Source organism: Macaca fascicularis, chromosome 15 (genome assembly GCF_037993035.2).
Source record: "Macaca fascicularis isolate 582-1 chromosome 15, T2T-MFA8v1.1".
NCBI lineage: Eukaryota > Metazoa > Chordata > Mammalia > Primates > Cercopithecidae > Macaca > Macaca fascicularis.
Window position 1 is genome coordinate 119472897 of NC_088389.1, and position 16974 is coordinate 119489870.

The window sequence follows — 16974 nt, forward strand, 5'->3', positions numbered from 1 at the left end:
GGTGATGCCAATGAAGCCGATCTGCCAGGTGGGTGATGTTACCAATTAGGAGTTTGAAGCTTTTCCCCATTGCACATGCCTGGGCTACGTGATACAATTTTGGCTCTGCACCGTCGCTAACAACTTAAGCAATGGTTAATCAGCTTCAGCTGGTTCTGTGGTTACACTTCTGTTTTGTTTAAATACGTTGTAACAAGAATATGTTTACTAATTACTTGCACAACTTCAAATAGTAAAAAAATTAAAAATATTTCCCACCAAAAAAGACCATGCTTAATAAAATTAGACCTCCATAGTGTGATCAGAATTGCTCACAAAGCAACCAATGGATATCTGGTGACTACAATTTGAAGCCATCTGGAACCTCCCTCCTCAATGATCCTCTTGAGGGTCATCTCATTCTGATGAAGGATGGAAGAGGGAAGGGGAGGCAGTGAGACCAGCCAGCTTTCTTCCTCTGACAAGTCACAGGTGGGCTTGTCCATGTTCATCATTTAAATTCTTCCTCCTGGCTTCAGGAATTGGTCAGGGATGGGTGTGTGATCCCAGCCAAGCCAGTGTGTCAAGATCTGGGGGTGTCGCTAGAACTGCCTGGAGCACTGACTGCTTTTTGTTTTTGACAAAGTCAAACCCAGCTTCAGAGAGCTACACATCATTCCATCCCCCTGTTTCTCAGCCACCAAACTTTCCTGACCAGAGGAGGTTAGAAGAATTCATGGATCATTAACCCTGGTGACTTCTACCTTCAGTGACTATTAGAGCCATCTTCTGAAGTCCATTTGGAATTATGGTGTGCCCAGACCTGTTGTTTCCAAGCAGGGCCCATAAATGGGAATGTTATCCATGCTAGATCTGATGGAAAATCTATTATAATGTGAACATTTTATTGTTATTATGCTGACTAATTTGCCTTTTAGGCATCTGGTACTGGGCAAAAAGGGGTCTCTTAAATGACTTTAAAATATTTAAGCAATCATTCAATTGTAGCTAATAATAATAGAAGCATTTGTTTCCTAATTACATATAAAAACTCCTGCATTGCCAACAAACATATGAAAAAAAAAAGCTCATTGTCACTGGTCATCAGAGAAATGCAAATCAAAACCACAATGAGACACCATCTCATGCCAGTTAGAGTGGTGATCATTTAAAAGTCTGGAAACAACAGATGCTGGCAAGAATGTGGAGAAATAGGAACACTTTTACACTGTTGGTGGGAGTGTAAATTAATTCAACCATTGTGGAAGAGTGTGGCGATTCCTCAAGGCTCTAGAACCAGAAATACAATTTGACCTAGCAATCCCATTACTAGGTATATACCCAAAGAATTATGAATCATTCTACTATAAAGACACATTAACACATATGTTTATTGCAGCAATATTTACAATAGCAAAGACTTGGAACCAACACAAATGCCCATCAATGATACACTGGATAAAGAAAATGTGGCATATGTACACCATGGAATACCATGCAGCCATAAAAAAGAATGAGCTTATGTCCTTTACATGGACATGGATGAAGCTGGAAACCACCATCCTCAGCAAACTAACACAGGAACAAACCAAACACCACATGTTCTCACTCATAAGTGGGAGTCGAACAATGAGAACACATAGACATAGGGAGGGGAACATCACACACCGGGGCCTTCAGCGGGTGAGGGGAAGGGGAGCGAGAGCATTAGGATAAATACCTGATGCATGTGGGGCTTAAAACCTAGATGACAGGTAGATAGGTGCAGCAAACCACCATGGCACATGTCTACTTATGTAACAAAACCTGCACATTCAGCACATGTATCGCAGAACTTAAATTAAAATAAATAAGAAATCTGAAAAAAGGACAAAAATATCTCCCGCATCACTCAATTAAACGTGCATCTGCACCTGTTAGGATGTTCTGGTAGGGAGGAACTAAATCTTGCATTGTATTCAAAGACCTTAGAATTTACTAGTCATGCCCGAAAAAGTCATCATGTGGGGCAGCAAAAGAAATACACAGAAGCCAGAATTAGAGATTAACTGCTGGGATTCAAGAAAGGGTACCATGGAACAACACACATGGGAGCTGTGGGTCTGCAGCAGTGGGTCTCCAAGTGCTCAGGCCAGCAGCATCAACATCAAACAGAGCTTGTTAGGAACACAAATCCCAAACCTCCTGCAAGCTTTCCAGGAAATTCTGATGTCCAGTCAAGTGTGAGATCTATCTGTATGAGACATCTAAATTTCTGAGCTTGCTTTGTCTTGTCAGTGTTGTGTTCAGGCCAGATAAGTTCAAATCTTGGTTCTTTAATTGTTTAATATTAGTTTTTTTTTTCAATTAAGTCTCCTTGAACCTCATTTTTCTTAAATAAGAATAGTAATGACGGTATCTGCTTTCTGGATTTATTGTAAGTCTAAGTATCTCACACAGCTCCTGGCACACCATATCGTCAGAGGCGTTTGAACCAGAGCAACTCCATCTTGAATAGAAGCTGGGTAAAATGAGGCTGAGACCTAAAGGGCTGTGTTCCCAGAAGGTTAAGGCATTCTTAGTCACAAGATGAGATAGGAAGTCAGCACAAGATACAAGTCATAAAGACCTTGCTAATAAAACAGGTTGCAGTAAAGAAGACCCACCAAAACCAAGATGGTGATGAGAGTGACCTCTGGTTGTCCTCACTGCTACACTCCCACCAGCGCCATGACAGTTTACAAAGGCCAGACAATGTCAGGAGCTTACTTTACATGGTCTTAAAAGGGAAGGAACCCTCAGTTCCAGGAATTGCCCACCCGCTTCCCAGAAAACTCATGAATTATCTACCCCTTGTTTAGCAAATGATCAAAAAATAACCATAAAAATGGGCAACCAGTAGCTCTTGGGGCTGCTCTGCCTATGTAATAGCCATTCTTTTATTCCTTTACTTTCTTAATAAACTTGCTTTCATTTTACTCTATGGATTGCTTCATATTATTTCTTGTGCAAGATCCAAGAACCCTTTCTTGGGGTCTGGATCGGGACCACTTTCAGGCAACATCTTTCCTGTGAACCATGGAAGGGACTATACTAAAGAGACCCCTGACCCAAAGGAAAATCATCTGCACACAACACCAATTGTCTGACTTTGGGTAAACAGAGTGCCTATACCCAGGTAAAGGATGAGATAGGGTTAGAGACCCAACTTAGAGGAGCTAGAGACTCTCCTAAGACAAAGTGGGTTAAAGGCCCCGCTTAATAAAAGGCAAGGATGAGTGACTGAACTTGGGTTCAAGGCCCAACTTAGGAAGGTTAGAGTCCTTCCTAACATTTAGTGGGTTAGAGGCCCCATTCAGTAAAGTCTCTCTCTGCTAAGAATGGATTTGGCACCACAGGATATTAACTGCTATTCTCTTTCAATTAATCTGCCTTGCACTCTTTGCTAATGGCTTGGGTGATGGGATTAAGCATGTACAAGATCATGGGACATGGGGAGCTTTTTTTTTCCCCAAAAGGGGAAACTTGAGAACTGATGGAACTGCTGGAAAAGATCCCTTCACTATGGACAAGTTGCCTCCTGAACTCTTGATTCAGCATTTCTGAGATGGGTGAGTCTTTCTCTGGTCTCCCTGGGGTCCTCACTTTCCCCACTCTGGATGCAGGCAATGTTTTTCTCCCTTCCCTTTTTTTCTTTCTGTGCAAACCAGCTGAATGAATGATAAAAATCACCATTTATCTCTTCTATAAAGTTTTGATTTATTGGAAAAAGGATTTGTGAGGTTAGTCTTAAGCTGTCGTGAATCTGTTGTAGTTTGTGCTATGAAAGAGGGGTACCTTAGTATAGAACATGGCTTAGGACCCCATCAGCCTGCTGTTCAAGATGACCCAAGAAACTGATCAGTTATGTCCTTGGGAGCTTGACCTTGTAACCATGTGGTGGTACTTTCTCTTAGTCTCTGCCACCCAGGGAACAGGAATTTTGGAATTCATGTCATAGTTAGCCCTAAAAATTGTCTTAGGCAGTTAAAAGCCTTACAGGCTCAAAATTGACTGCTTTAGGCTCCTTCTGGAAAAAGCAATGGAGACTGCCCAGTGCTGTAGCTCAATAGCTAAAGGCTTTCTTTTCAAAATGGTGGCCTGGGTTCAGGGTTCAATTTCTGGCTTAAAAAATGAGTCCTTTCTAGTTGGATATCTGTGTGACCTTTGTCATTTTTTAATTCTTTTCCCCTCCATGATGAACAACTTCTGGTTCTTTTCCCCTCCATGATGAACAACTTCTGGTTCTTTTCCCCTCCATGATGAACAACTTCTGGCTTCCCTTCTTGAATTTTTCCTTTCTCTAAGCACCTGGGAGGTTACCTTTGGTACAGTTCAAAAACCAGAAATATTGGCAGTTTGGCATGGCTAAAGTCTGGTAATAAGAGATTTAAAAGAATTTTTTTGAAACAGTACTACAGTTAAGTCAGTTTAATTAAAAGTGGATATTCAAGCTCTAACAGCCTGGGGTTCCTTGAGAAAAACAGGAGGTGCCCCACAGACCCTGTTTTGGAAAAAAACCTCTGTTTTCCTCATGAAACCCCAGGAATTAAAAGTGGATAGATCCTTCTCAAAATCTGAGGCTCTGTTCTGTTTTGCATTGTGTTATCTGACGTGTTTGACTTTGGGAGGTGTCAGAAATTACTTTCCATTATGAAAGGGCTTTGGTATGCAATAACTAGGTAGGAAATATACTTTGGGGGATAGCTAATGGCAGTCATGGGGGGATACTTGCCTCTTCACATGTTTGTATCAGAGAAGTATGTTCTTGGTCACCTAGAAGTTATGGCAATGTCCCCACTCCACCCCCACATTGAGAAATAAAACTCCCACAGGAGATGGGCTGAGTACCTCTTTTTGGAATATAGGACCTAGTATAAAAATGGGACCCTTAATTTTTGAGATCTGTTTTGCCTTCCCACTGTGCCTGCTTATTAGGCTGTAGAAATTGCATGCTTTCCTGGCCCTGTTCCTCCAAGGGCTCCACCCTGAAACAAGTAATCCAATTAAGAAACTGGTAAATGAAAAATCATACAACTACTGGATCTTCTTCTGTCTGTCAGTGTATTTATATGTGTTGTGTGTGTGATGTCTACATATGAAAGGAATTTGATTAATTGGTTTAAAAATAATAAGAGCTTAAATAAAATATTTTATCAGATAAGAAAAAAATATAATGCCTTTTGGTTCATGTGACCTTAGTAAGCTTTGAGAAATAAAGGCAGTTTTAAAGATTATTAGTAAAATTAAAATGTCTTCAAAATTTAGACATTTGGTCTAAATGACTCAGGTCAGATATTAGGTTTGCTTAATGCTTTTAAACTCATAAACTGCTACTTTGACTTTTAAAAATTGTTCAGAACAAAAGTCAGCAGAAACTTCTGCAGACTTAAACGTCCCTGTTTGACAGCTTTGAAGAGAGTAGTGGTTCTCCCAGCATGGAGTTTGAGATCTGAGAATGGACAGACTACCTCCTCAAGTGGGTCCCTGACCCATGAGTAGCCTAACTGGGAGAAATCTCCCAGTAGGGGCCAACTGACACCTCATACAGCTGGCTGCCCTCTGAGACTAAGCTTCCAGAGGAAGGATCAGGCAGCAACATTTGCCGTTCTGCAATATTTGCTGTTCTGCAGCCTTCCCTGGTGATACTCATGCAAACAAGGTCTGGAGTGGACCTCCAGCAAATTCCAACATACCTGCAGCTGAGGGTCCTGACTGTTAGAAGGAAAACTAACAAACAGAAAGGACATCCACTCCAAAACCCCATCTGTACATCACCATCATCAAAGAAAGACCAAAGGTAGATAAAAACCATAAAGATGGGGAGAAAACAGAGCAGAAAAGCTGAAAATTATAAAAATCAGAGCACCTCTTCTCCTCCAAAGGAACGCAGCTCCTCACCAGCAATGGAACAAAGCTGGATGGAGAATGACTTTGACAAGTTGAGAGAAGAAGGCTTCAGACAATCGGTAATAACAAACTTCTCCGAGCTAAAGGATGATGTCCGAACCCATTGCAAAGAAGCTAAAAACCTTGAAAAAACATTAGATGAATGGCTAACTAGAATAAACAGTGTAGAGATGACCTTAAATGACCTGATGGAGCTGAAAACCATGGCACGAGAACTACATGATGCATGCACAAGCCTCAGTAGCTGATTTGATCAAGTGGAAGAAAGGGTATCAGTGACTGAAGATTAAAGTAATGAAATGAAGTGAGAAGAGAAGTTTAGAGAAAAAAAGAGTAAGTAAAAATAAATGAACAAAGCCTCCAAGAAATACGGGACTATGTGAAAAGACCAAATCCACGTCTGATTGGTGTACCTGAAAGTAATGGGGAGAATGGAACCAAGTTGGAAAACACTCTGCAGGATATTATCCAGGAGAACTTCCCCAACCTAGCAAGGCAGGCCAACATTCAAACTCAGGAAATACAGAGAACACCACAAAGATACTCCTCGAGAAGAGCAACTCAAAGACACGTAATTGTCAGATTCACCAAAGTTGAAATGAAGGAAAAAACGTTAAGGGCAGCCAGAGAGAAAGGTCAGGTTACCCACAAAGGGAAGCCCATCAGACTAACAGTGGCTCTCTCAGCAGAAACTCTACAAGCCAGAAGAGAGCCAATATTCGACATTCCCAAAGAAAAGAATTTTCAACCCAGAATTTCATATTCTGCCAAACTAAGCTTCATAAGTGAAGGAGAAACAAAATCTTTTACAGACAAACAAATACTGAGAGATTTTGTCACCACCAGACCTGCCTTAGAAGAACTCCTGAAGGAAGCACTAAACACGGAAAGGAACAACCGGTACCAGTCACTGCAAAAACATGCCAAATTGTAAAGACCACCGACGCTAGGAAGAAACTGCATCAACTAACAAGCAAAATAACCAGCTACCATCATAATGACAGTATCAGACTCACACATAACAATATTAACCTTGGTTGGAGGGTTGGTGGTAGCGGCTTGGGGAGGTGCTCGCTCTGTCGGTCTCGCTCTCTCGCACGCTTCCCCCGGCTCCCTTCGTTCCCCCCACCCCCGGTCGCCTGCGTGCTGGAGTGTGTGCGAGGGAGGGGGAGGGCGTCGGGGGGGTGGGGGGAGGCGTTCCGGTCCCCGAGAGACCCGCGGAGGGAGGCGGAGGCTGTGAGGGACTCCGGGAAGCCATGGACGTCGAGAGGCTCCAGGAGGCGCTGAAAGATTTTGAGAAGAGGGGGAAAAAGGAAGTTTGTCCTGTCCTGGATCAGTTTCTTTGTCATGTAGCCAAGACTGGAGAAACAATGATTCAGTGGTCCCAATTTAAAGGCTATTTTATTTTCAAACTGGAGAAAGTGATGGATGATTTCAGAACTTCAGCTCCTGAGCCAAGAGGTCCTCCCAACCCTAATGTCGAATATATTCCCTTTGATGAAATGAAGGAAAGAATACTGAAAATTGTCACTGGATTTAATGGTATCCCTTTTACTATTCAGCGACTATGTGAATTGTTAACGGATCCAAGGAGAAACTATACAGGAACAGACAAATTTCTCAGAGGAGTAGAAAAGAATGTGATGGTTGTTAGCTGTGTTTATCCTTCTTCAGAGTCTAATATAAATGGGCCTGGGACACCTAGGCCACTTAATCGACCAAAGGTTTCTTTGTCAGCCCCCATGACAACAAATGGGTTGCCTGAGAGCACAGACAGCAAAGAGACAAATTTGCAGCAAAATGAAGAGAAAAATCACAGAGTCTTTTATGACATCAAGAGAAATGATCCCAGAAAGAAAAAATCAAGAAAAAGAATCTGATGATGCCTTAACTGTGAATGAAGAGACTTCTGAGGAAAATAATCAAATGGAGGAATCTGATGTGTCTCAAGCTGAGAAAGATTTACCACATTCTGAAGGTGGTGAAAACGAAGGCCCTGTAAGTAGTGGTTCTTCTGACTGCCGTAAAACAGAAGAATTAGTAGGATCCAATTCCAGTAAAACTGGAGAGATTCTTTCAGAATCATCCATGGAAAATGATGATGAAGCCACAGAAGTCACCGATGAACCAATGGAACAAGACTAACTATTTAGAAACATTTAGATGCAGTATTTTACATACAGTTTTGGTTTTAACACTGTATAAAACTTTTATGTAATAAAGTGGACCTTTAGTTTTACAAGAGAAGCAGGTTGTAAAATAAAGTACTTTATGGATAATTCCTGAAAGAGTTGTACATGTAAGAACTGTGAATATCAGCTCCTCTGGGTCCTGCTTACCTTACCGCTGACTTTTCTTTCTTTCTTTTTTTCTTTCTTTTTTTTGGTCTGGGCAAATCAGTGGTTTGTGTATAGATTTTTTTTTTTTTTAATTTAGGATTAAAGTTTTTAAACTGGAAGGTAATTATAATTTTGAAAAGTTTTTTGAGATTATCACTTTTAGTTATACATATGCAAGAAGCTTTTTGTCTTGTCTCTTTCTGATAGCTCTAGCAGTTTTCATATTTTGGTCATAGTTTCAACATTTTAACATGTGAATTATAGGGTTTCATGCTGGTTTCCAGATTTTATTGTTTGGCTACGTACTATGGAACTTTAAGTCATATATACATACATATATATATATTATTCTAAGGGGGGAAATGTTATATTTTTCTGTTTCTATAAGAGATGAATACAGTGGATACTTTTTCTATTGGTAATGATTGAGTTCACCTCTTTCAGAAGACATTTTCTTTCTCTTCTGAGTAACTGAAATAAAATCTGGCCCTTGTGAAACCCTGGAAATCTTAAGTCTGTTGAAATACCAGGTTAAACACATTCCAAGAGATCTGTTCAAACTCAAATTCTTTTGTATACTTCTGAGGTGCCTGAGAAAAAGACTTCATTATTTATGAGAAAATATGCTTTATCTTGGAAATTGTGTTCAAATGTTAGCTTACTATTTTGTAGAATGAATGTTTATGAAGCTGATATGAGACCATCTCAGAAGAACCAAGCAGGTTCCTTGACCTTTTGCTTGCTTTTCTGAACATTGTGAATATTACACGTGTCTTTCTAAATTATTCTAGAGTATGCAAATGTCAATGGTATGAAACACCACTGTACTGGAAGAATTAATATATTACTTTAGTATGTACCTGAGCTAAATGACTGAAGCTTTAGGGGTGCATAGAAACCACCATAATTTGTATGACATTTTGGAGTGAATTAAATATTTTTGAACATGCTTCTTCGACAGCCAGTGTTATATTTTTCAGATCAACACAAAGCACAATGATTACTCTAAATTCAATATTTTCAAATTTACATATTTAAAGTCATGCAAACTGCAACTTCCCTGTCAAAATTACTGGCTGCCAAATTTATACCTGTTTCTTCAACTGTACCTTTTGATATTTAGAGTTTTTAAATTTCTGTAAAGTAGATTTTGTAGAATGTAATGTGTTCACTGCCTTTGTGAAGCGGTATATACTGAATGCTTGGGCTTTCAATACAGTATTCATATAAAGCAATAAATATTAATTGTTATGAAAAAAAAAAACAATATTAACCTTAAATGTAAATGGGCTAAATACCCCAGTTAAAAGACACAGACTGGCAAATTGGATAAAGAGTCAAGACCTATCAGTGTGCTGTATTTAGGAGACCCATTTCATGTGCAGGGACATACATAGACTCAAAATAAAGGGATGGAGGAAGATCTACCAAGCTAATGGAAAACGAAAAAAGCAGGGGTTGCAATCCTAGTCTCTGACAAAACACACTTTAAACCAACAAAGATCAAAAGAGATAAAGAAGGCCATTATATAATAGTAAAGGGATCAATTCAACAAGAAAAGCTAACTATCCTAAATATATATGCACCCAATACAGGAGCACCCAGATTCATAAAGCAAGTCCTTAGAGACTTACAAAGAGACTTAGACTCTCACACAATAATAATGGGAGACTTTAGCACCCCACTGTCAACATTAGACAGATCAATGAGACAGAAAGTTAACAAGGATATCCAGGAATTGAACTCAGCTCTGCACCAAGCGGACCTAACAGACATCTACAGAACTCTCCACCCCAAATCAACAGAATATACATTCTTCTCGGTACCACATCACACTTATTCCAAAATTGACCACATACTTGGAAGTAAAGCACTCCTCAGCAAATGTAAAAGAACAGAAATTATAACAAACTCTCTCTCTCTTAGACCACAGTGCAATCAAACTAGAACTCAGGATAAGAAACTCATTCAAAACTGCTCAACTATATGGAAACTGAGCAACCTGCTCCTGAATGACTACTGGGTAAATAACAAAATGAAAGCAGAAATAAAAATGTTCTTTGAAATCAATGAGAACAAAGACACAACATACCAGAATCTCTGGCATACATTTAAGGCAGTATGTAAGGGAAATTTATAGCACTAAATGCCCACAAGAGAAAGCAGGAAAGATCTAAAATTGACACCCTAACATCACAATTAAAAAGAGAAGCAAGAGCAAACACATTCAAAAGCTAGCAGAAGGCAAGAAATAACTAAGATCAGAGCAGGACTGAAGGAGATAGAGACACAAAAGGCCCTTCAAAAAAATCAATGAATCCAGGAGCTGGTTTTTTGAAAGGATCAACAACATTGATAGACTAGCAAGACCAATAAAGAAGAAAAGAGAGAAGAATCAAATAGATGCAATAAAAAATGATAAAGGGGATATCACCACTGACCCCACAGAAATAAAAGCTACCATCAGAGACTACTATAATCACCTCTATGCAACTAAACTAAAAAATCTAGAAGAAATGGACAAATTCCTGAACACATAACGCCCTCCCAAGACTAAACCAGGAAGAAGTTGAATCCCTGAATAGATCAATATCAGGATCTGAAATTGAGGCAATAACTAATAGCCTACCAACCAAAAAAAGTCCAGGACCAGATGGATTCACAGCCGAATTCTACCAGAGATACAAAGAGGACCTGGTACCATTCCTTCTGAAACTATTCCAATCAAATGGAAAACGAGAGAATCCTCCCTAACATCATCCTGATACCAAAGCCTGGCAGAGACACAACAAAGAAAGAGAATTTTAGACCAATATCCCTGATGAACATCGATGCAAAAATCCTCAATAAAATACTGGAAAACCAAATCCAGCAGCACATCAAAAAGCTTATCCATCACAATCAAGTTGGCTTCATCCCTGGGATGCAAGGCTGGTTCAACATATACAAATCAATAAACGTAATCCATCATATAAACAGAACCAAAGACAAAAACCATATGATTATCTCAATAGATGCAGAAAAGGCCTTCGACAAAATTCAACAGCCCTTCATGCTAAAAACTCTCAATAAACTAGGTATTGATGGGACATATCTCAAAATAATAAGAGCTATTTATGACAAACCCACAGCCAATATCATACTGAATGGGCAAAAACTGGAAGCATTTTCTTTGAAAACTGGCACGAGACAGGGATGCCCTCTCTCACCACTCCTATTCAACATAGTGTTGGAAGTTCTGACCAGGGCAATCAGGCAGGAGAAAGAAATAAAGGGTATTCAATTAGGAAAAGAAGAAGTCAAATCCTCTCTGTTTGCAGATGACATGATTGTATACTTAGAAAACCCCATCATCTCAGCCCAAAATCGTCTTAAGCTGATAAGCAGCTTCAGCAAAGTCTCAGGATACAAAATCAATGTGCAAAAATAACAAGCATTCCTATACATCATTAACAGACAAACAGAGAGCCAAATCATGAGTGAAGTCCCATTCACAATTGCTTCAAAGAGAATAAAATACCTAGGAATCCAACTTACAAGGGATGTGAAGGACCTCTTCAAGAAGAACTACAAACCACTGCTCAACAAAACAGAAGAGAACACAAACAAATGGAAGAACGTTCCATGCTCATGGATAGGAATAATCAATATTGTGAAAATGGCCATAGGTAATTTATAGATTCAATGTCATCCCCATCAAGCTACCAATGACTTTCTTCACAGAATTGGAAAAAACTACTTTAAAGTTCATATGGAACCAAAAAAGAGCCCGTATTGCCAAGACAATCCTAAGCAAAAAGAACAAAGCTGGAGGCATCACGCTACCTGACTTCAAACTATACTACAAGGCTATAGTAACCAAAACAGCATGGTACTGGTACCAAAACAGAGATATAGACCAATGGAACAGAACAGAGCTCTCAGAAATAATACCACACATCTGCAACCATCTGATCTTTGACAAACCTGACAAAAACAAGAAATGGGAAAGGATTCCCTATTTAATAAACGGTGTTGGAAAAACTGGCTAGCCATATGTAGAAAGCTGAAACTGGATCCTTCCTTACACTTTATACAAAAATTAATTCAAGATGGATTAAAAACTTAAATGTTAGACCTAAAACCATAAAAACCCTAGAAGAAAACCTAGGCAATACCATTCAGGACATAGGCATGGGCAAAGACTTCATGACTAAAACACCAAAATCTATAGCAACAAAAGCCAAAATAGACAAATGGTATCTAATTAAACTAAAGAACTTCTGTACAGCAAAAGAAACCACCATCAGAGTGAACAGGCACCTACAGAATGGGAGAAAAATTTTGCAATGTACCCATCTGACAAAGGGCTAATATCCAGAATGTACAAAGAACTTAAACAAATTTACAAGAAAAAAATCAAACAACCCCATCAAAAAGTGGGCAAAGGATATGAACAGACACTTCTCAAAAGAAGACATTTATGCAGCCAACAAGCACATGAAAAAATGCTCATCATCGCTGGCCATCAGAGAAATGCAAATCAAAACCACAATGAGATACCATCTCACACCAGTTAGAATGGCAATCATTAAAAAGTCAGGAAACAATAGGTGCTGGAGAGGATGTGGAGAAACAGGAACACTTTTACACTGTTGGTGGGACTGTAAACTAGTTCAACCATTGTGGAAGACAGTGTGGCAATTCCTCAAGGATCTAGAACTAGAAATACCATTTGACCCAGTGATCCCATTACTAGGTATTTACCCAAAGGATTATAAATCATGCTGCTATAAAGACACATGCACACGTATGTTTACTGTGGCACTATTCACAATAGCAAAGACTTGGAAGCAGCCCAAATGTCCAACAATGATAGACTGGATTAAGAAAATGTGGCATATATACACCATGGAATACTAGGCAGCCATAAAGAAGGATGAGTTCATGTCCTTTGTAGGGACATGGATGAAGCTGAAAACCATCATTCTGAGCAAACTATTGCAAGGACAGAAAAGCAAATACCACATGTTTTCACTCATAGGTGGGAATTGAACAATGAGAATACTTGGACACAGGGTGGGGAACACCACAAAGCCTGTCGTGGGGTGGGGCGGGGGGAGGGATAGCATTAGGAGATACACCTAATGTAAATGGTGAGTTAATGGGTGCATCACACCAACATGGCACATGTATACATATGTAACAAACCTGCATGTTGTGCACATGTACCCTAGAACTTAAAGTATAATAAAAAATATTGTTCAGAATATCTACTTTGAAGCATTAGATTCTAGAGAAGGCCTGGGGACATGTGAAGCCCCATGCCCCTTAGCCATGCTGGAAAGAGTCAACTCTTATTTGCACTTCTGTCTGGTGTCCTAGGCTCCACACCTGACACATACTTACAATCACTTATGAACCAGGTTTTTCAACAAAAGTAAAAGTTGCTAGAAGTTAACAGTGCAATATATGTTTGAGACTACTAAAGAAACAGTTCTACAGGCAAGGAGTGTAAGGAAAGTAGAATATACTTTTGGTAAAATATTATAAGAAAGCCTGGGAATGTGGATTTCTTGCCTAAGTTTAAAGGGTAAAAGGATTCTTTTAAAGTGAGATAGAAAAAATTTAAAGGTTTGAACAAATTGTGGAAAGTTTATAAAAATATTAATTGTTAAAAAGATTCTCTGTGTGAACGTATTATCTAGAGTTAAAGGGGGTATTATTCAGTTTTTCTGAAAGTTGAACATTAAAATAAAAGCACAACAGGATTTTCTAAGAGCACTGATCTGCTCTTTACTGAAAATTGTAAGGGATTATAAAAAGTTTGAAAGAATCTTACCTTACAGTTAAACTGATTAAGATTGAATAGATTTGTCTAATAATTATAGTTATGTTAAATTATTGTGTGCCATAGATGTAACCAAAATTTCCTTGTCAATTGTGACTTTAATAGTGACTGTCCTAAGACTTTTTGCCATCCACAGACAATTGTTTTCTTGTTTTGATCCTCTTCAAAAGGTGGTTTATAGTCAGCTATAAAATTTGACAGGTACTATTGAATGCAAATTTCTGATAACTTTGGAGATTGTAACATTAGAATAGAGGAAAAAACTTTAAGGGCTCTCATGGAGAGCTGAAATGTTTGTTAATATCAAGCAGAACAGAAATTAACTGCATGGGCTGAACTAATAGAAGACTGAAGTAATCTTTCTGACTTATGCTTAAAATGTAGCTGATCTTTTATTTTGTTTTTCAGAGTTAATGAAACTTTTCTTTTGAGCTATTTACAGCCTTTAGCAATTGAGTAAAGTATTCTCCTGTAAACAAAATTCAGAACATGCTTCTCTTTACATGATTTCTCCAGAATTTAGAAATTATTTGTGAGTAATCCTAATTTATGGTGATATAAATATTTGCATAAGCAAAACAATAATGTTTTCTTTTGCAACAGGAGACAATTAGAGAAACTGGTTATTTTACCAAGGCTTTGACTGGAATGGTGTGCTTTCCTCTAAGAAATCAAAGTTGACTTGTAGAGCCAATAAAAGCCCCTTGGGAAAACTGGCCTCATACCCTGTCTACAACAGTCCCTGTGCAGGGTTCCTGACCTGTGGTAAGTAAAGAATGTCACTTTCTGACAGGCCAAGAAGCCCCATGTTGTCTTCAGACCTCAGGAGGAGAAGAATTTATTTCATTCAGGTATTTGAGGATACAAACCCATGGCTGGGTTTGGCTTTTTAAAAAGTCTTATCTAAGATTCCTTTTATAGAAAAGGAATTCCATCAAAGCCAATTTAAAAAGCCTGTTTAAAAAGGAATTATTTTTGATGCACCTTATACAAATAATCTGGTCAAGTATAAGACTAAGGTTTATTTTTGCAAACAAATCAGTCTGTTATGATTTGTCTTTAGTAAAAATGGGACACTAGAGAGAGAAAAAAAATTATGTTTCAAGTACTATGCTTTACCTGTTATAAAATTCTGGTCTCATCAGTTGTTTTTCAGGGTTTTTTTCTGCAATTTAGACTGACTCTGCTTATTCCTGTGAATCAATCAGTGATCTCTGGCTACAGCTTAGAAGAATTGAGATGGATGGGTAATATAGAAACAATCTGGATCAGTATTCTAATTCTCGGCACATATTGGAATCAGTCAGCAACCCCACATCAGCTTGGTTTCAACAATTTCCCAGTTCATAGAAAGCCTTCCTATTTAGCTTACTTGGGATAATTTTGCTTATTTTGCTTTACTGTTGTGGAATATATTGCTGTCGTACTCCTTGTGTAGGAATGCAGGATAAGCTTACTCAATATTGTCTTAAATTGAACACTTATTAATCTTCCAGATATCACCTTTTGTCAGAGCTCAAGAGTCATGAATGACCCTCACCAAACTGATGCTTTCTGAGCTCCTCTCTACCCTGAAGAGCCCCAATAGTTAGGCAGGAGTATCATTACCCCTATTCAGTCTGAAGAAATTAAAGAGATGGATCTTTGTCCCTCTGCAACCCTTAGGATTAAGGGTTCTCTTAGAAAAAGGAGAGGAAAAACATGTCAGAGGCATTTGAACCAGATCAACTTCATCTTGAATAGGGACTGGATAAAACGAGGCTGAGACCTACTGGGTGGCATTCCCAGGAAGTTAAGCCATTCTAAGTCATAGGATAAGATAGGAGGTCAGCACAAAATACAGGTCATAACGACCTTGCTGATAAAACAGCTTATAGCAAAGAAGCTGGCTAAAACCCACCAAAACCAAGACGGCAACGAGAGTGACTTCTGATCCTCCTCACTGCTACATTCCCACCAGCACCATGACAGTTTATAAATGTCAGGAAATGTCAGGAAGTTATCTATATGGTCTAAAAAGGGAAGGAATGCTCAGTTCCTGGAACTGCCTACCCCTTTCCCAGAAAAACTCATGAATAATCTATGCCTTGTTCAGCATATTATCAAGAAATAACCACAGAAATGGGCAACCAGAAGCCGTTGGAGCTGCTCTGCCTGTGGAGTAGCCACTCTTTTATTTTTTCACTTTCTTAATAAACTTACTTTCATTTTACTCTATGGATTTGTCTTGAGTTCTTCCTTGTGTGAGATCCAAGAACACTCTCTTGGGGTCTGGATTGGGACCCCTTTCAGGTAACAATATGGCTGGAGTGTATTAGACCATTCTGCACTGCTATAAAGAACTACCTGAGACTGGGTAATTTATGAAGAAAGAAGGTTTAATTGACTCACGGTTTCACAGGTTGTACAGGAAGCATGGTTGGGGAGTCCTCAGGAAACTTATAATCATGGCAGAAGGGTAAAGGGGAAGCAGGAAAATCTTACATGGTTGGAGCATGATGGAGAGAGAGTGAAGGGGGAGGTGCTATATACTTTTAAACAACCAGATCTTGTGAGAATGTACTCACTATCACGAGAACAGCAAAGGGAAAACCCACCTCCATGATCCAATTACCTTGCACCAGGTCCCTCCCCCAGAATTGGGGATTACAATTCAACATGAGATTTAGGGGAGGAGGGACACAAAGCTAAACCATGTCATGGAGATACCATTGTTATTTTTCCACTTTAGTCCAGGTTCTCAGGAGCATCTTTATACACATGGCTGAGGGTTCAGCAACAGTTCACACTTAGCTAAAAATGGCTTAAGTTTCAGTGTGTTTTATTTCTCAAACTCAAGATTACCTTGAGGATCTCAACACATTATGGCTTTTTGGCACCTCCAGTCTCCTGCAATA

At 39.1% G+C, this 16974-nt stretch overlaps 1 protein-coding gene and 1 pseudogene across 8 annotated transcripts in view; one reads left to right on the forward strand and one right to left on the reverse strand.

Moving 5' to 3' along the window:
* SHC3 (SHC adaptor protein 3) overlaps positions 1 to 16974 on the reverse strand; it is a 309673-nt gene that overhangs the window by 117107 nt on the left and 175592 nt on the right. The gene's annotated exons all lie outside the window — the stretch shown is intronic.
* Positions 6943 to 7787, forward strand: LOC123569222 (serine/threonine-protein phosphatase 4 regulatory subunit 2 pseudogene; annotated as a pseudogene).